We start from the raw sequence: 19,727 nt of genomic DNA, 5'->3' as shown, positions 1-19,727 counted from the left end.
GAGGCGACGTGACTCTTCCTATTTTATGAGGAAAAAAACAGGCTCAAGAGGTGAAGGAATGCTTTCTGGGTTAGAGAGTTAACCAAAGTAGAGTTGGGGGCCCAATCTAGGGTGTAGATGCCAGGCCCGCCCGTCCCTGCAGGGAGCAGGCAGTGACCTCCTCTGACGGGGCCAAGTCCCCTTTTCCCCTTGGTGTGAGGAAGGTGGACGATGAAGAAACAATGTCACAGGCTCTTCACCCTTCTAGACTCAAGCCAATTTCCACCTCTTCCATGAAGCCATCCCTGATCCCCCAGCTCTGAATCATTGCTCAGCCCTCCACGCTGCCATACATTCTAGCAGCCCCTTTTATCCTGCTTTCCCTACCAAAGAGTGAAGGACCTAACTGCCCCTTCTTCAGCAGTCTCTGTAACCCCTCAGGCCCTGGGACGCTGCCCTGCTCTTATTAGGAGTGGAGCAGTGTATTAACAAGGGGATTATGTGCTGGCTGCTGGACTCTGGTGAGCAGAGAATAGAGCTGAGGATGCCAGGTGTGTGCACACCTGTGCCACGGGCCTGCCCCGGCGGCTGATTTACAGTGTCGGTGAGGAGATGCATCCCCATGAAGGGAAAATCCATCAGATGGTAAATACTGTTTTGAGATATTAGCTCTCCCAAGCTAATTAGTTCCTCCCAAGCCCACCTGGGGTTTCTGAAACTTCTGGTTGCCTCCCCTGCTGGCGTTTTCACTGGGGGAGGGGCACACTGTGGAGGGGGAGAGCTGGGGGAAACATTTCCAGTTTCGTCCCAAGCGTCTAAGCTATATTCTCTGTGGGTTCCCTTCTTCTTGCCTATTAGTAATGCATTATTTCCTTTCCGGTAGATAAATAGCTATCCTCTGACATCAACCCACATTTTTCTGTTCACTTCTGCTCCCCATAGTCATGGCGTAAACCTGCACTCCCAAGCTCTAACTTGGTTCTTGATGTGTGAAGGCATCCTTTAGAATTCTAAGAGAAATCTCTTTCTCAGTGCAGCCTGCCTTTTGCAAATCAAAAGTGCTTTGGTTTTCAGACTATTTATTGTTTCCGCTAGAGATAGACAAAGCCTACTTGAAAGCTGGGAAATGAAGAACCTGAAGTTGGTGTGCACAGTGGGTAGGAAGTGATCCTGCCACCTTGGGGGCTGGGCTCAGGCGGGTTTGTCACCAGCAGTTCTAGGGCCACCATTCATCTCAGGCTTCATAAATGTGTTCATAAATGTGAACAGACTTGGTAAATGCGACAATCTCTGAGCAGTAGCGTTCTGAGGAAGGGGAACGTTTTTCTGAATTTGCGAATGAGCCGGTGGGGGTCTTTGACAATGGGTACAAGGAAGTAGAGGAGACAGCAACCTTTTAATGCCTATTGACGTCCCACTATAATGAAACAACATGGGGACACAAAGGCAGGGAGAAGGATGGGGTTGCAGTTGTTGCAGAGTCAGGCAAGGTTGCCACAGGGAGGCAGGGACTGGAATTGGGCTTCGATGAGGCGTTGAATGGGCAGATCAGAGGGAGAGGCATTTTAAGTAAGATGATGGTGGGGACACAGGTATGAGGGACGGACATTCATGGAGTGGCAGGGGACAGCCTGATGGTGTTGAGGCTTGGTGTTAGAGAATAAGAGAAAAGTGAGTTGGTAGATTTGGGTCCTTGAAGGCCAGACTGAGAGGTGGTTCAGTGAGCAGTGAAGGACCCTGGAGGAGGACAGCAGCCTGCCAGAGGGAGGCGGAGGGCAGGGTAGAGGTGAGGTGGAGGGCAGAGTACAGGTGAGGTGACAGAGACCCGGACGGAGGCTGGAGAGGAGGCCCTTCTGGGCTGAGGCCAGGCTGGGTGGAGGGCAGTGGGTGTGAGAAGGAGGAGGTCAGAATGAGGAGACATTCGGAAGGGGAATCAACAGGACTCTGGGGCTCCTTGGAGACAACGAGTCTTCACATCTGTGTGGCTGGAAGCTGATCAGACTTCATCAGGAAGGGGGGCTGTGGAGGAGATCCTGTTGGGGATGCATCGGTGGGACTTTAAGGGTGTGATGTCCAGTAGGCAGCTGGCTTCGGGAACCTGGAGACTGCAGCAGAGTCAGTGCTGTGTGCCCGCCCAGGGGCTGTTTGTGCAGGGCGACCTGGGCCCGAGGTGAGGCCTCAGGGGACAGAGGCACCTGGAGAGAAGTGCGGAGCAGGTGTGACCTGGGAAAGCCCGTGGCGGGGGCCACTCCACCCAAGAGCAAAAGAGCTTTGGAAAGGAAGCATTGCAGTGGTCATATGTGCCGCTCTGCACTTGTTCAATGGGCTGGTGATTCCTCATTGTTCTGTGATGTTGGTTTCAGTTTTGTAATGAGTTTTCATGAAGATAACGAGCATAATGAAAGCCCACATCCCTCTCAAAGTAGCGGAATGGAAAATAGAACTCTGAAGAACCAGCTCTCTTGACGTTCTGAGGCCCAGACATTTCTCTCAGGGTTGTAGAACAACCTTGAACCTGCGTGTCTCCCTGACCCCACCGGACACCTGCTCCTGGACCTTCCTAACGTCTAGGGGGTGACGCACCTGAGTGGAGATTCTCCATGCAGCACCAGGGATTTCTGCCATCGTGGACTTTTTAACAGGTGTTCTCGGGATGAGCATTTTTTGGGTGCACCCCCCACCAGCGGCAGTTGCGTTTCTGGGCTTGAGATTCAAGGCATGACTGAGCAGGTGGGGGATGATGCTATGCATTTTTTGGCATGAGGTCTCTTTCAAGTAAATGAAGAGGCCATTTCAGAAACACTGCAGAGAGAGAAATGCGAGCACACATTTTCTGCTCTGGCCACCATGATTCTTTTGCATCTCGTCACCATTTCCCTGCACTTATGCCACCCCCTTCCCCAAGCTCCAGGGCCCACTAACTGTGAGAACAACGAAAAGCATTAGCTATGGACTCAGCACGCTTCCTCCCCGAGAGCTCCCGACAGCCAGCAGAAATCAATAAATTAGGATAAAGAAAATGACATTTAGCTTCGTCTGGGCTCTCCTGTCTGTATGATTTTGCAGGCTTGGTGTGGAATGAAAATTCTGTTTCCTCTGCTCCCCTCCCCTAAACCTACAGACTGGTCTTCCTGCTTCCCTATGAGTGCCTGCTTCAACCCAGACAGTTCTGACACTTTGACTTACTGATCAACTTTTTTTTTTTTTTTCTTAAACCACAGTTTAAAAAAAGTCAAACACACACAGTCACGGGAAACAAAAACACACAAAACAACAAACCCTGTTTAAGAGCTGAGTAAGCACTAAGGCATGCATTCCCTCCAAGAGCAAGGGCCAGGATGAGAATTCTTGGTTCAGCTGACTAATGCAGCTCACATTTTAATAGTCTGCAGCTCTTTCTAAGCTGTTAACACTTTACTGTCTTAGAGGATGTTTGGGCTGAATACCTCCCATAGTTCTTCCACTGAGACATACCTTCTCCATGGTAGAGAAAAGCAAACAGGAGTGTTGTAGAGCAAGATGAGTCAGGGGCCAAGTGGGTTGGTGCCAAGACAAAGCAGGAACAAACCAGTATTCTGGTGCCTTCCGAAAGGTATGTGTTTAGCTCCCACTGATAAGTGAGAACATGATGTATTTGGTTTTCTGTTCCTGCATTAATTCGCTTAGGTTAATGGCCTCCAGCCATATCCATGTTGCTGCAAAAGACCTGATTTCATTCTTTTTGATGGCTGTGTAGTATTCCACGGTGTATATGAACCACATCTTTATCTAGTTCACCATTGATGGGAACCTGGGTTGATTCTGTGTTTTTGCTATCATGAATAAGACGGGAACAATAGTCACCGGGGACTACTAGACCAGGGAGAGGGGAGGAGGGGCAAGGGCTGAAAAACTACCTGTTGGGTGCTATGCTCATTACCTGGGTGCCAATCATACCCCAAAGCTCAGAATCATGCTATGTACCTTTGTAACAAACCTGCACAGGTACTCCCCGACTCTAAAATAAAAGTTGAAAAAGAAAAGGAAAAAAGGAAATGTATGTATGTGTCTTCTACACTTGACTGGTCAGCAAGGGCTGTCCTGTCCAAGCCTCTGTTCTCATCTCTCTCTCTTCACCCTGACGGCCACGACATGTCCAGAGCTGAAGAACAAAGTGTGCTTGAGGTCATCTTGAGCGTAGGTTCCAAGATGATTGTTAACACACACAAAGCCTTCCGGACCCCAGCAGAAGGGTGACATTTTCTTCTGGTAGAGTTTGTAATTTAAGATAAGGCAACAGAGCCTCAGGCTGGCAGTGTGGTGTGCACGCCAGCCACATGGCAGCCTCACTTCTCGAGAGGAATCACAGTTTCTGTTTCTAGGTCTCTGGATTTGTACAGCCCAGGCCAGACACTGTGAGGATGCTGGATGGAAGTCTCTGTATAAGGGGCTGGTCCCGGAAATGAGTCCGTCACGTCTGTAGAGAGGTCACCAACAGCTGCTGGATATTGTGCTGCCTCTTCTGGTGGCACACATTTGCTTGGAGGAAAATGCACACTTATTTTAATATTAGATAAAGAGGAGGAGTTCTTCTCCACCAGTGAGCCCGACTCCAGAGAGTTTCTGGAGCCTTGAGGATGCGTTTGTTGAGCACTTAGCAAGGGGCTGTGTGCTGTTGGCAGTGGACAAGGCCAAGGGCCTTGAGGCCTCTACTACCTAGGGCAAGGCCAGCAGATGTCTTCTGCAAAGGGCCTGATAGTAAATGGCATGGCTGTGTTCTAATAAAACTTTATTTACAAAAACAGCTGCTGGCCAGATTTGGCCCATTTGTTTGCTGCCCAGATTTTTCCTCTGAGCTTCTCAATGATAAAACCAAATTCTCACACGTTTTTTGTCTTCCTAGTGCCTAGCACGAGGCCTGACCCATGGAGGGCCTTCGGTGGCATGTGCCGAGTAATACTCCGTGAATGTCTTCCAAGGAAAATGCTGCGGCTCTCTAAGTAGATTTACAGTTTGCAACTTGAGCTGCACTCGGAGTTATGATGCTAAGTTGTTGACAGGACCGTAGCATCGTGTGTGTGTATGTGCACACACAATGTGCACACGCATCTTAACTCCCCAGGTATATGGGCAGTGTACAACCCAATTCTGTTGGTCTTTTAACTCTTTCTTTTCCTTCTCCTTCTCTGTTCTTCTCTTTTCTCCTCCTCTCCCTTCTCTTGCCTCGTTCCCTAAATATTCATTATGCACTCTCTGTGTACCAGGTACTATGCTAGACACGAGGGATGTGAAGAAGAGAATCAAGACCTAATGTCTGCCTGCAAGGAGCTTATAGTCCAGTAGCTGAGCTGGCAAAGAGAAAAAAATTCTTGCCCAGGGAGCAGTGTGCACCAAGGGTGCGTTGCACTATGCTGGGGAAACGTGTTCATGGGGGTGGTGCCTGGAAACATGAGAGACAGAAGATATTTGCTGGTGGGGAGGGCGGGCAGAGACACTCTGTGCAAGACGATGCAGTGTGTTTGGGAAAGGTCAGGCATTGGTGTAGCTGGGGATGAGGGATGAGATGGGCCTGGGCCAGCAGGAGGCAGGATGAGGGGGAGGCCCGCCAGGGAGAGCCACTGAGGGGTTTCAGCTGGAAAATAAGGTGATCAGAGCTTCCTGTCTTAGACGGATGCCCTGGTGGTTTGCTGAGGATGGACAGAGAAAGGCAAGCCTGCAGGGAGGGTTGGAGAGCACTGCAAGGCCAGATGAGAGGTGCTGAGGTCGGGAAACGGTGCTGTCACCGTGGGGATATGGAGGAGTGGGTGGGAACAAAGACCTTACTAAGGTTGAATCTAGAGGACTTGGAATCTACATAATTGGTAGTAGACCTTTTGAAGCAAAAAAGTAGGTAAGTTGAACACGTGCAGGGGGTCAGGGAGGGAAGAAAGATAAGAACAATACGTTTGGGAAAGAAGTAGGGGGAAGATGAGGAGTTGAGTTGGGGAATGTTGAGTTTGAAAATCTATTGTCCAGTAGGATGTTGGGCATTTGGATTTGGTGCTCACAGGGGAAATTTGTGCAGAAAAAGCAGCAGGTGGTTGGAGTTGCAGGAAGGACGCACCCTCTCAGGGAAAAGGTGGGGGGTTGGCGAGAGAAAACTCTGGGCAGCACCGTCACTTCCAACAGCCATGGGCCATGATGGGAAAGTTCCTACTGGAGGGAAAGCGTGGGCAGCATCATCACCTCCAACAACCACGGGCCATGATGGGAAGGCTCCTACTGGAGGGAAAGCACGGGCAGCACCACACCTCCAACAGCATGGGCATGATGGGAAAGTTCCCACTGGAAGGAAAGTGCAGGCAGCACCATGGAAGGAGAGCAAGGGTACTTTTTTGAGGTTGTCTGCATGTTGCTGGCACAGAAATTAATCGCCCTGGCTGAGGAGAGCCTCCAGTGGGAGGCGAGCCCTTGGATTGAGAAACCCTTGGACAGAAGGAAAACTTACAGAAGTCCTTGACCATAGATTCCAGGTGTTTCTTCCTTCCAGTAATGATTCCTGGTCTGGGTTAGCAGTGGGCTTCTGTACATGCCTCTTTCTCCCTTAAGCAATAAAGGAATAGGGCTGTCGTTTTCCCAATGTTGAACCAAAGTGTGTGTTTTTGGTCATCAGCCCTATAGGGATGGAGAAGCCCCTGAGTGCCTTGCCCTGCCTTGGGGAGGGTGCAGCTCTGGACACACAGGGGTGTCCACTTTAGTTCTGCTTTTTCAAACTAAGGAGTGAACTTAACAGCCTTTGATAATTGTCTCAGCTTTTAAGCCATAGATTAAGTTTGAAAACCATTCTGCAAATGCACGGTCCTTGGTGATTTTCTGTTTATAGGACCAAGGCAGTAACGTGTGTCTACTGTTTGATAAATCTTTCTCATGAAAGTCTGTGTAATTGGTTATAGACATTTTGAAGCAAAAAAAGTTGGTAAGTCCTCATTAAGGGAGGAGAAAACTAAACTAAATAGACAATACAAAGCTGAGGGAAAGGAAATGGACCAGACAATTTTGGAAAAACATGTTGCAGGGGCAGCCTTTGTGTGTTTAAATAAATTTTACTGAGAAGACCAATAGTTAAAACAGGTAAGTACTGAGAGAGCCTTTCCCTGGAGGTCTCCCTTCCCCATCCCACCTGCTACCTCCCCTCAGGAGCATGGGCCTTTGCACCCTGTACTTGGTAGAAGTCTACATCTGTCCTGCTAACTTTCCCAAATGCCCAGTGAGCATTATCTCCAGGCCATTCATTGACATCTCTCAATCTAGACGAAAACTTCTGACACATGGCACGTTAACCTGCCTACTTCCGTCTAAACCTTGCATCACAGAGAGACTCATTTGTTTCTAAGGAACATTCCAGACAATGCATTTTCTGGCCTGGGACTTGGTTGACCTCTGGCTTGAGTTGACCTGAAATCCTGTGTCTGCAGGGGACAGTCACAGCTCTGGGCTTTGGGAGGAAAGAACCCCAGAGACGCATGCATGCTCTTTGGGTATGTGGATGTTGACAGTGGCCTTGGCCAGGTGCCCTGGGAACTCTGGGCACCACATTTACATGCTTCCTTGGGTGGAAGGGAAGGAGGACAGAAACAGATCAGGCAGGTGGGGGCTCCTAGGGACCTGAATCTGGAGAAAGAGTAGAACTTTTAGCTCTTCAAGTCTTCCAGAGACTCAAGGGTCAACACTCAAAAGACACAAATAATTCGTGCCAGTAAACTTCACTAATTATGCGACTCCTGACAATTCTACTTTGGAATTTGCCCATGAAAAGAATGTCCTAACTTAATAACGGTGGATGCAGGAACTCAGCAGGATGATGACATTCATTCAGAGGCTGAGGTCCCACTGAACCACTCGGGGTCGCCTCTCATAGTCTGGCAGCTAGTCACAGCCTAAAGATAACAACAACGGCTTTACACGAATTATCGTTTTGAGTCCTGAAATCTGTGTGCCCTGTCACCAGCCTTGAGGATGTGCAACAGTGATTCTAGTTAAGTGCTTGCTCACAGGCACTCACTGTGTGTCTTGCACTGTGTCACGCTCTAAGCGTGTTCAATGCCTCATCTCATTTAATCCTCAAGACAACCCTGAGAGGTAGATGCTCTTGTTTCACCTGAAACCAGATAAAAACCATGGTGGGCATTTATTTTTTGGTGCAGACTCACTGCAAGACGGTTCTGGTGTAAGCCACAATCTGGGTTGTCTCAGCAGGCCCTGGGACCTAGATGGAGCACAGGTTTCATGGATCCACTTTCTTTCCCAGGAACTGGAACAAAGAAGGCAAGGACATACAGGCCGCTGGCTCCCGGGTGAGCACAGGTGCAGGGTCCTGCGCTATGTGTGTGCTCACACCCTTATAAGCATGTCCTCAATAGTGCTGGAAGGGACCAGTGGCCCCTGAATACAAACTGATCTAGTCTCCGAAGGTAAAAAAGGTGAAAGACAGCCTCAGATGGCCAGTGTGGCCACTGCCTTGCTTCCCTAACCTGCCCAGTGTTGCTCTGTCCTGAGGAGATGCCGTCACTTACCCAGGTTCCAATCTGTAAAGAGACTCCCAAAGAATTCAGAAGTGAATGTCACCCACCAAGCCGCTCATCTGAAGGGGGCTGTTTCTGCACAAGTCCCCAGGACAGAAGGAGGTAGCCTGACCTGCACTGGCTGCTTCTTTTATTTTGATTTTTTATAAATTATTTTTTAATAGGGACAAAGTCTTCTATGTTGCCCTGGCAGGTTTCAAACTCCTGGGCTCAAACAATCTCCCACTTCTGCCACCCACAGTGCTGGGATTACAGGCATGGACCACTGTGCCCGGACCGGCTGTCCCTTTTGGGAAGCTGGAGGGAACTGAGGTTCTGTGTGAGCTCTGCATGAATGGAAGGGGCTGGGAGGAGGCGTGACTGTGGCAGTAGCAAGTGGCATTGGTGAGGGCTGAGCAGGAAAGTGCTGTGGGGTGCTAGGAGAGGGGCCCCCAGTGATGCCAGCTGGAGGAGGGTCCAGCAGAAAGCAGAACGGCTGGGTTGGGGGGTGGTGAGCCCAGCCTGGTCAGACCCAGAGAGAGGTGGCAGCTTTGGTCTCTGGGGACATGAAGCAGGGAACACCTAACTCCTCCGACAAGTATGGCTGTGTATCAGAAAAACTACGAATTTTTATGTGAAATTGGGTCAAATGTGGGTTTAAGACATTTCAGGCCAGGTGTGGTGGCTCACGCCTGTAATCCCAGCACTTTGGGAGGCCAAGGCGGGTGGATCACCTGAGGTCAGAAGTTCAAGACCAGCCTGACCAACATAGTGAAACCCCGTTTCTACTAAGAATACAAAATTAGCTGGGCGTGGTGGCAGGCTCCTGTAATCCCAGCTACTCGGGAGGCTGAGGCAGGAGAATCACTTGAACCTGGGAGGCAGAGGTTGCAGTGAGCTGAGATCATGCCATTGCACTCCAGCCTGGGCAACAAGAGCGAAACTCCGTCTCAAAAGAAAAAAAAAAAAGACATTTTATAAACCCAGGAGGATGAAATTGCAAAATCCTCAAAGCATGTTTCTCTCTCTTCCTGGCCATAGCAGTGGGGATAAGACAGGCAGAGAACAGGAGTGTGTCTATGTCCAGAGCTTTCTTCTAAAACGTTTCTGCACCACTCCTTCACAGCAAGACCACACAGAAAGAGAGAGGCACGAGGACTGAGGGATGCGCCCTCAGGTTACCTTGCATTTGGCGGGGTTCTAGGTTCTTGGGTTCAACTCCCAACTCTGTCTGCTTTTCTGTGTAGGGCAATGATCCCGATAGAATTTTTTCAGTATTCAGAAGGAAGTCAACTTCCAGAGGTAAACAGAAAATAGCTTTTGGCTGCAAAAGATAGGAAGGATGTTCTGGCTTTGGGCTTCCAAGCCAGCCAGCACTGCTCCTGGGCCTCAGGGGGAGGGCAGGACATAGGCCTGGCCCCAGCAGCCAAAAGAAATGGCTCCTCCAGGGAGGGGCAGCTGGCATGCAACTTGGTGGCCACATGCGTCTGTGAGGCAGGACACTGCCTGGAGCTCATGTGGGCATTAAGACATGGGGCGAGTCACCTCCCTCCCCGGTGGTAGCAAGCTGTCTGCAGTGTGCGTCCTGAGTGATGCCGGCCCAGAAGGGCGAAGGACTCTGTTCGGGGAACTCGCTGTGTGTCTCTCAGGCTACGTCCCGGGTAAATGTGCCCGAGACCAGTGGAGCATGAAGGTGAGGAAAGAGGAGGCAGAGCTGCCCAGGTAAATCAGAGGCCAGGGCTGTGCAGGATGGAGGGCACCAGGCGTGGGGGGGGCCTTGGTGGCCAGGAAGGCCAAGGGAAAGGCCAGAAGCTGGAGGGCAAGAGTAAGGGGGCAGGAGCAGGAAACGCAGGAGTGTCAGGTGGGTGCAAAAGCCTTGGCCCCGAGGTGGAGGGTCTTAGAAACCAGGAACAGGATATGAGAAAGGACGGAGGGGACGGGGCCTCTTTTCCCCCAGAAGGAACAATGGTCATTCTTTAATTGAAAGCTGCCATTCCCTGAGAGAGGAAAGGCCTCCTAGTGTGGGGGAGGGGGCCCAGGGACGGGAAGGAAGGGGCCCCAAGCCTGCCTGACCCAGAAGAAAGCAAGAGGCCTCTGGAATTGCATTTGGAACTCGATACGGCCTGTGAAGGGGACAGGCAAGCTCGCACTGATGGCTTTACCGGAGTGTGACTTTCCCAGGCGCCACAAACTTAGCCTCTGCCCCCACCCTCTGTGGCCTCCTCCAGGACTCTGGAGCTGCAGGCTGGGTCGGACGCCTCAAAGCCGTCCAGAGCAAGGGTCTCACAGGCTGTGTGGTTATGCGGTTCTGTAAGACTTGCCATCTACACACACGGGAAGAAGGATTTCCCAGAAAAAATAGAGGAAGCTGGCCAATACAATCAAACTCACACAAACCCCGCCTCTTCCCAAATAGACGCCTATCTCCAAAACAATCAAAACTGCCCCATTAAATAACACTTGTTCAGTACAAAGGAAGTACAGCATGATGGGAATCACATACTGCTTCCAAGTAAAACATTCCCAATTGTTAGGCATGCAACAATGAACAAAAAAGCTTAATGGCATTCGCACGGGAGAAGCACAGTGCTTGGGGCAGGCCCTGCAGGACCCTTGAGTGCCGGTCATCCAGAGGGTCAGGGGTGGTTCTCCCCGGGTTGGCCCCTGGGAGAGGCGTGCTCATCACACACAGGTCCTCACCTGCTCTGCAGGCAGCAACCTGGGCATTTTCCATCTTACCTACCTCCAGTCTCGGCCCTTCGGCCCCCTCAGTGGGAGGCAGGCCGTTTACCCACTGCAATTGGTGGCACCGAGGACTTCATTTGGCAAGGAGAATGGTCACAGGGCCCAGGGCAGCTGAGAGGAGGGCACGTTCTTCAGTTCTGACCGGAAGGAGGGCTTGGGGGCCCTCAGTGACAGCAGTGTTGTCATTTGTATGGACCGACGGTCTATGTCCCTGCACCAACCCCAGTTCATATGTTGAGGCTCCAGCCCTCCATGTGACTGTGTTTGGAGATTGGAGCTTTACGGAGGTGGCTGAGGTTAAGCGAGGTCATCAGGGTGAGCCCTGATCCGATAGAGTTGGTGCCCTTCGACGCTCCTCTCTCTCTCCACCATGTGAGGACAGGGGGAGAAGCAATTGGCTGCAGGCCAGGGGGAGCCCTCACCAGGGCCCCAATCAGCCGGCACCTTGATCTTGGGTCCCCCAGCCTCCAGACTGCGAGAAAGAAATTCCCATTGTTTAAGCCACCCGGCTTGGGATAGATTTGTGATAGCAGCCTGTCTTAGTCCATTTTCTGTTACTTATGTTGAATTACCTGAAACTGGGTAATTTGTAAAGTAAAGGATTTATTTTTTACAGTTTAGAAGGCTGGGAAGTCCACGGTCAAGGGGGCACATCTGGTGAGAGCCTTCTCTGCAGCGTCCCACAGCAGAGCAGGGCTTCACACGGTGAGGGGGCCGAGCGGGCTAGCTCAGGTCTCTCTTCCGCTTCTCATAAAGCCACCGGTTCCCCTTCCATGATAACCCATGAACCCATTAATCCACAAATGGATTAATCCATTTATGAGGGCAGTGCTCTCATGACCCAATTACCTCTTAAAGGCCCCACCTCTCAATACTGTCATATTGGGGATTCAGTTTCAACATGAGTTTTGGAGGATATGTACATTCGAACCATAGCACAGTCTTAGAAGACTAATACATCATCCAATGACAAATCTGAAAGCCAAAAAAAGACAGGAAGTCTCAGAGGACAAGAGGACCCTAAAGGCCATCTCAGGCGTCTGCCTCTCCATCCGGTGATGGCTGCCCTTCCAGGGCCCCACCAAACATTCTCCTAGGGACCTGGCCAGCTAATTCGCTTGGCATGTGTGTATGTGTGTCAAATTTTATGGGTTTTTTTTTTCTTTTCTTTTCTTTTCTTTCTTTCTTTTCTTTTTTTTTTGCTGTAATAGAGGAATAGAAGCCCACGGATGTCCACACCCTTCTTTATGCCTTCACTCTGTCTTTTTTTTAGAGACAGAGTCTTGCTGCGTTGCCCAGGCTGGGGTGGAGTGGCACGTCTTAGCTCACTGCAACCTCCACCTCCCAGGTTCAAGTGATTCTCCTGCCTCAGCCTCCTGAGTAGCTGGGATTACAGGCGCTCACCACCACTATGCCCAGCTCATTTTTGTATCTTCAGTAGAGATGGGGTTTCACCACGTTGACCAGGCTGGTCTCGAACTCCTGACCTCAGGTGATCCATCCGCCTCAGCCTCCCAAACTGCTGGGATTATAAGTGTGAGCTACCTCGCCTGGCCCATTCACTCTCTCTTTTTGTGGGGTACCCCTCATCTGTGGGCTAAAGTCAGGTGTGACCCTACCCGGGTCATGTCATGTGCGACCCTGGGAATCTTCTGGCAGGCAGTAAACAGCAGGGAAGGGATAAATTCTTAATAAACTGAATCCTGTTTTTATGCAAATGCGCCTGCTATTACAGAATGAGAGTGCAAGAACTACAGAATATTTATGACAGAGAGAAGCAGGCCTGTTTGGAAACAGACGTTTTATTAGGTTCCCGTGAGGCACCAGCTGCTCTTTCAACACTTCTATTTCGGGGCTTTATGTAGAAAAGTGATCGCTGTATAAATAGCAGGGCAAACAAAGTTAGGAAGGTGGCTGTTGACATGTGGGGAGGCTGAGGCCCAGAGCCAGAGGACACCGTGTGGCTCTTTCCCGCAGCCTTCAGGAGTGTCCAGGCTAGACTGTCCCCCAAGGGTGATCAGCCTCGGTGACTCAGGAGTTCCAAGCTCTTCTCTTCAGCGCCTCCTCCCAGCCTGCCTCTGTCCGCCTCCCATTCTCCTTACGCTTTTTCATCTTTCCGTTGTATTCTTTGTTTTTTTTTGGGAAATAATTCACACCTTGGAAAAGTTGCAAGCATAGTATATCTTTCCTGTGAATTTATAAATGAGCATTTTGCTTTCTCTCCCTCTAGGTAGAGATATTATTCCTGTTTTTTGCTGAATAGTTTGAGATTAAGATGTAGACATTATGGCTCTTCACCCTTAAATACTTTAGCAACTCCTAGGAATAAGGACTTTCTCTTACATAACCACAATATGTTTACCACACCCAATATTGTTATCTAACATAAAGTCCAGATTCACATTTCACCAAATATCCCAATGTTATTCACTATATTTATATGTCCTGTAATCTGGAACAACTCTATAGGCTTTCTTGAAATGTCACGGCATTGATGTTTGGATCAGTTAGACTCTCACAGAGAAAAGCAGAATGCTTATGAAGCTAAAGGAATGAGAGATTGATTAGAGGGATGCAGGCTTGCCCCATCATGGGAGAAGCTGGGAAGTCAAATCTGGGAGGACACTGTGTGGGGATCAGAGGCAAGTGTTTGCTTGGGACCACCCGGGAGAGCAGGTGAAGACACCTGTGGAGGGCTGTTGCCTTTGATCCAGGTGTTTGGCCTGAGGTCTCTACTGTAGGTCAGCAGGGCGAGTTGTGGCGAGGAGAGAAGAGGGAAAGTGGAGCCTACGGGGACACAGTGGCCATCTCTGTCCTCACCACATTGGTGCCCTCCACTACAGAGCTGCACCCACACCCGATCCAGCACTTGGACTGACCCAGGTGCAGGTGCACCTGAAGCTGAAGACGAGGATGCATGGAAGCCAGAGGTGATGCCAGGCCAGCTGTGGCTGATGGCATGGTGACCCAGCGGAGAGTGGCGGTGCATAAGCCTTAGCGAGCCCCTCCTGTGAGCCCCTCCACCTCTGCCTCCCAGCTCTTGTACATATTTCTCCCTTAGCCGGCCCTAGCCATTTGTCCTCCAGTGAGAATGAGTCTGATAAATTCAGGATGAGTGAACATCCTTGTAAGTTCCCTTCAAGTCTCAGCTCACACATCAAAGGACACGCTCCCTGGCCAGGCAGAGCCCCAGCCATGCACCCACGGTACCTCACGCTGCCCTGATCATGCATCCTTCATCTTATTGCAGCTCCTGGTTCTCTGTGGAATTGTGAGCCTTCCCCGGGAGGTCAGGGCCCAGTCTGTCCTGTTTACAGCTGTATCTCCAGGATCTAGCCCAGTGCCTGGTGCAGAGTCCTCACTCATAAAATAATTGAGAAATGAAAGGATGGACCGCTGGCTCTGCTTTTCTGAACACCATCTTAAGGCTGCTTGGGCGATGACTGGTGCTTTTTGGTTCTCATGTTGAGGAATGGCTTTGTAGGCGGGATCTAGTGGATTAGACCTGCCCAAATCTAACCATCTTCAGTGGCGACTTTGTTTTGGGACAGAATTGTTGTAAGGAGGCAAGGTGAGGGTGGTGGTGGGGCCCTCAGTTCCATAGGCCGATCACTACTCGGGGACAGTCTGGCCTGGAAACCCCTAAAGGAGGCATAGTGGGGGAGGTGGGGAGTGTCCTCAATTCCAAGGTACAAAAGGGCCAATCAATGTAAGTATGGCTTAAACAAGATGGGAGTTTATTTCTCTCACATAAACCAAGTCCAGAGGGAAGTGATCCACTAAGTCCTCAGGGGCCCAGATTCCCCAGATCCACAGCTCTGTCCTTGTTAAAGTACCTGTCTACAAAGCCATTCCTCATCCTCGTGGTCGGAGATGGCGGCACCCACATTTCAGGCAGCAGGAAGGAAGAGGGGACAAAGAAGAAACGCCAAGTGCAGCCACAGGGCACTTCAGCTTACTTGCTGCTCCCTAGCCCTTACTACATGGCCACATCTGGTGGCAAAGGAGGCTGAGAAGGTGGTGTTTATTCTGGGAGGCCATATGCCCAGGTAGAAATGCTGCTGCCACGGAGGAACAACAGAACGGCTTTGGCCGGCCACCTGCAGGCAGTGCCCCGCTGTGTTTTGGAGAAGGCCCTGCGGCTTCCTTCTCACTCCCTCTTTCATATGCAGAATGGGCAGGAGATCGGAGGCCCCCCGGTCCTGTGTTCTCACACCAAGGAGATGAGGATGATCAGCTTCAGCTTTTCCTAGAAATGGGGCAAGTTGGTAGCCACGTGTTGCCATCGGATTATTTGTACTGAAAGGCACGAGCTTGTCCATAATGCAAATATGAACGAGGAGGGAGTGGTTGGCATTTCAATACATTGGAAACAAAACAAAATGCAACAAAAACACAACTACCCAAAACCCAAGGGAAGTTTATTATGATTCAAAGGCCATGGTGAGAAGAGAGAGAAGCCTGTGTTTATATGGCCATGGGTTTATCATGGCCGATATGTGGCCATTTTTGCTGCATTGCAATTGAAGAGTGCATTTACTCTACGGTGGGAATCTTAAATCTCCTTTCCAAAGCATGGGTCTCCAGGGAATGTGTCAAAGGCAGAGAACTGCTCCCAGAGGGCAGATTCGAAGCTACTTGTAGCCGAGTTTATTTTGTTTGATTAAGAAATGCGCAGCCGAACATTTCCTCCTGTTCTCATGCTTTTGGACTCGAGTTCGTAGAGAGTGAGTTTGCCTCTGGAGAGCACATCCAGGGAGATATGAACAAAGGATCCTCCCTGCCGCTTGTCCCTTTGCTGCCCTCTGTGGGGGGGTGATGGCTTTGGGGCCCAGGTGAATCACCCTAAATTCCAAGTGGTCGGCGAGGGGTTGGGTGAGGTGAGGTGTGGGAGAAGCGAATGCTGTTTGGTAAAGGAGGTGCAATGTGCCGTTGCCTCAGCCAAATTCCACTTGAAAAATGAAATGCTGCTGTTTACTCAAATCCTGGGGGCCTGGGCTATTTTTATTCCTGCCATTGCCACTGTTGCCTGGGAGCTGGCATGCACAAGTGTGTTGGGCATTGTGCTGGGCATTGGCAGGGTTGGGGCTTGTCTTAGTCCATTTTCTGTTGCTTATATCAGAATACCTGGAATTGGGTAATACATTCCTTTTTTTAAAAAAAAGGAATTTGTTTCTTATAGTTATGGAGGCTTGGAAGTCCCAGGTCGAGGGGCCGCATCTGGTGAGGGCCTTCTTGCTGTTGGGAACTCTCTGCAGAGGATGATGTGTGCAGGGCATCACATGGTAAGGGGCTGAACGTGCTAGCTCAGGTCTCTCTTCCTGTTCTTAAAAAGCTGCCAGTTCTACTCCCATGATAACCCAATAACCGACTAATCCATTAATCCATGAATAGATCAATTCATTCATGAGGGCAGAGCTTTCATGACCCAATCACCACTTAAAGGCCCCACCTCTCAACACTGCCACACTGGGCTTACATTCCAATATGAGTTTTGCAGGGGACAAACACTCAAACCATAGAAGGGCTTATTTTATTTTATTTTTTTAGCTGTATCTCCTTCCCTCTGAGCCCTTATGCTCTTTGGCAGGTCAGAGAGGCAAACACAGGAATGTGATATAAGTCCTTCAACGAAGGGAATAAAATAAAATCATTAGCAACCACCATTAATCTTGTGCATACTATGCTCTAGGTCCTGAAGACACAGGTCTCAGTTCACCCTCTGACAACAACCACAAAAGGCAGAAATTGTTTTCTCACTTCGGAGATGAGGAGAATGAGGTGGTGGATAGAATGTGCCTTCTGGTCTGTGTATGATGGGATTGGGGGGTTGGGGTAGGACAGTCAAGAGGAGGAGCAGCCTAGTCCATTAACACTGTCAGTGGCATTTGTGCAGGAAAGGGAAGATGCTCCCTGTCAAAGGTGGGGGCTTTGAGGGCTGTGATGGGTGGAGGGCAGAGCGACATCCCAAACAGTGTCGCCTCCGCCTTCCACACACAAGCCAGCCCGGGGCAGCCTCTCTACCCTTAGAAGCAGCCACAGTGCTTGACAAAGGCCCTCTAGCTGGCCCAGCCCCTGGTTTCCTGTGGTATTGTTAATGCCAAGACAATATTAGCACTTTAGCTTTGGGTTAGAATAAAGAATTCACCTTAGAGTGTGAGGTCTCCTTTCCTGAACGTTTCCCTTTGAGTTCACACCACCAGTTTAACCCTTCATCATTTGGATCTGTTACTTTTTTCATGTCAACTGGTTTCTTATGCTCTGGAGAGGAGGAGGCACACAGTCCCCAAATCCTGTGCCTGGTATAGCACCAACAGCAGAGAGCAACAAATTCTTATAGACTGATTGATAGATTTGATAATAAAAAAAGTTACTTCCTTACCTTGTGGTGTCATCTACAAAGCAGCATCTTTGTTTTTTTCTTTTTTTCAATTTTAAGTTCCAAGATACATGTGCAGTAAGTGCAGGTTTGTTATATAGGTAAACATGTGCCATGGTGGTTTGCTGTACCCATCAACTCGTCACCTAGGTATTAAGCTCAGCATGCATTAGCTATCCTTTCTAATACTTTCCCTCCACCCCACCCTACCCCCGAACAGGCCCCAGTGTGTGCCGTTTCCCTCCCCATGTCCATGTGATCCCATTGTTCAGCTCTCACTCATAAGTGAGAACATGTGGTGTTTGGTTTTTCTGTCCCTGCGTTAGTTTTCTGAGGATAATGGCTTCCAGCTTCATCCATGTCTCTGCAAAGGATATGATCTCATTCTTTTTTATGGCTGCATAATATTCCATGGTGTATATGTACCACATTTTCTTTATCCAGTCTATTATAGATGGGCATTTGGGTTGATTCTGTGTCTTTGCTACTGTGAATAATGCTGCAGTGAACATACATGTGCATGCATCTTTGTAACAGAATTACTTCTATTCCCCTGGGTATATACCCAGCAATGGGGTTACTGGGTCAAATGGTATTTCTGGTTCTAGCTCTTAAAGCAGCATCTTTATTTCAATAATGATTTTTTTTCTCCTGTAGCTAAAAAATACATGAAACAGTACATCTTTTGCTTTTGCTGAGCTATTCATAGCCGAATGTATTTCCTACTACACCGGCCTGTGTATCTCCCATCCTAGGAAATAGATTCATGTAAGCTGTGGTTGCACTGAACCACCATCACACAGACTCTACCCCATTGCATCCACAGGTACAAACCAGTGAATACTCATTCATCAAATAATTATTTTTACATCTCCATGCGTGAGATAGCTGGCAAGTTCTGTCCCAAGAAGCCTTTGTTTCAGAACTTTCCCACATTTTCTTCCAGATGTTTTCTTGTTTCAGTGAATCAAAATATTTCTAATGTGGCTACTATGTCCTACAAGCAATATCGAACATGTATAAATCATGGTCCCTGCCCTAAGGAACTTACAATCCAGTTGCAACTTATAATCTGATTGTGAGGCCAAAAATAATCAAGAGCATACAAAATAACCGAGAATCATAAAGACAATACGATATCAAGACCTCCGTTGCAAACTGCAGGTTGGAATCCATTGGTGGCTGGGTTGTAAAATCAGTTTAATGGGTCACAGTCAGCATTAAAAAAATAGCTAGAATAGTAGAGGTCAGAGTATATCCAATGTAGTAAGAATAAGAACTCTTTTGTGAAAATTTGGTTCTGTCTTACGTGTAAAGATAATCTGTTTCTGGCCAAGTGTGGTGGCTCACACCTATAATCCCAACATTTTGGGAGGCTGAGGCAGGAGGATTGCTTGAGGCCAGGAGTTCAAGACCAGCCTGGGCTACATAGCAAGACCCCATCTCTACAAAAAATTAAAAAATTAGCTGGGCATGGTGATGCCTGCCTGCAGTCCTAGCTATTTGGGAGGCTGAGGTGAAAGGATCGCCTGAGCCCAGGGGTTTGAGGCTGCAGTGAACTATGATTGCACAACTATACTCCAGCTTGGGTGACAGAGTGAGACCCTGTCTCCAAAAAACAAAAACAAAAACAAAACCAGGATAATCTATTTCTTACTGTGGCTCATGGTGAAATGTTTGAAAACTTCTGATAGCAGGGCCTAGCTTGTGGAGGAATGCCATATGAAGGATTCTTACCTTGTGTTTGGGCCATGGACTCTTGAGAGACATTTGAAAGCTACTGGGAGTCTCTCCATTTCTGGCACACATATGCCCGGCATTGTGCACATGATCTTGGGAGATCTTGATGGACTTTGCAGCCTATTCGCAGTCCTGGTTAAATCCCTCTGATCTGAACCACAGAGAAAGAGGAGGCTGGCAGAGATAAAGGACTGATATCTCCCAGGGTCTTGGATTTCTGATGAGGAGCAAACACCATCCATCTCCCATAGGAGATCAGTGAAGGCTTCCAAGGAGGGGAAGCTCACCATAAAATTCATATTTTAGAAAGATTGTCCTGGAAGCACTTAGAGGCCAGAAGTCCAACTTAGAGGCTACTGTCACAG

Source organism: Gorilla gorilla, chromosome 1 (assembly GCF_029281585.2).
Source record: "Gorilla gorilla gorilla isolate KB3781 chromosome 1, NHGRI_mGorGor1-v2.1_pri, whole genome shotgun sequence".
Lineage (NCBI taxonomy): Eukaryota > Metazoa > Chordata > Mammalia > Primates > Hominidae > Gorilla > Gorilla gorilla.
The sequence above is the reverse complement of the archived record's forward strand: the minus strand, read 5'-3'. Positions refer to the sequence as shown.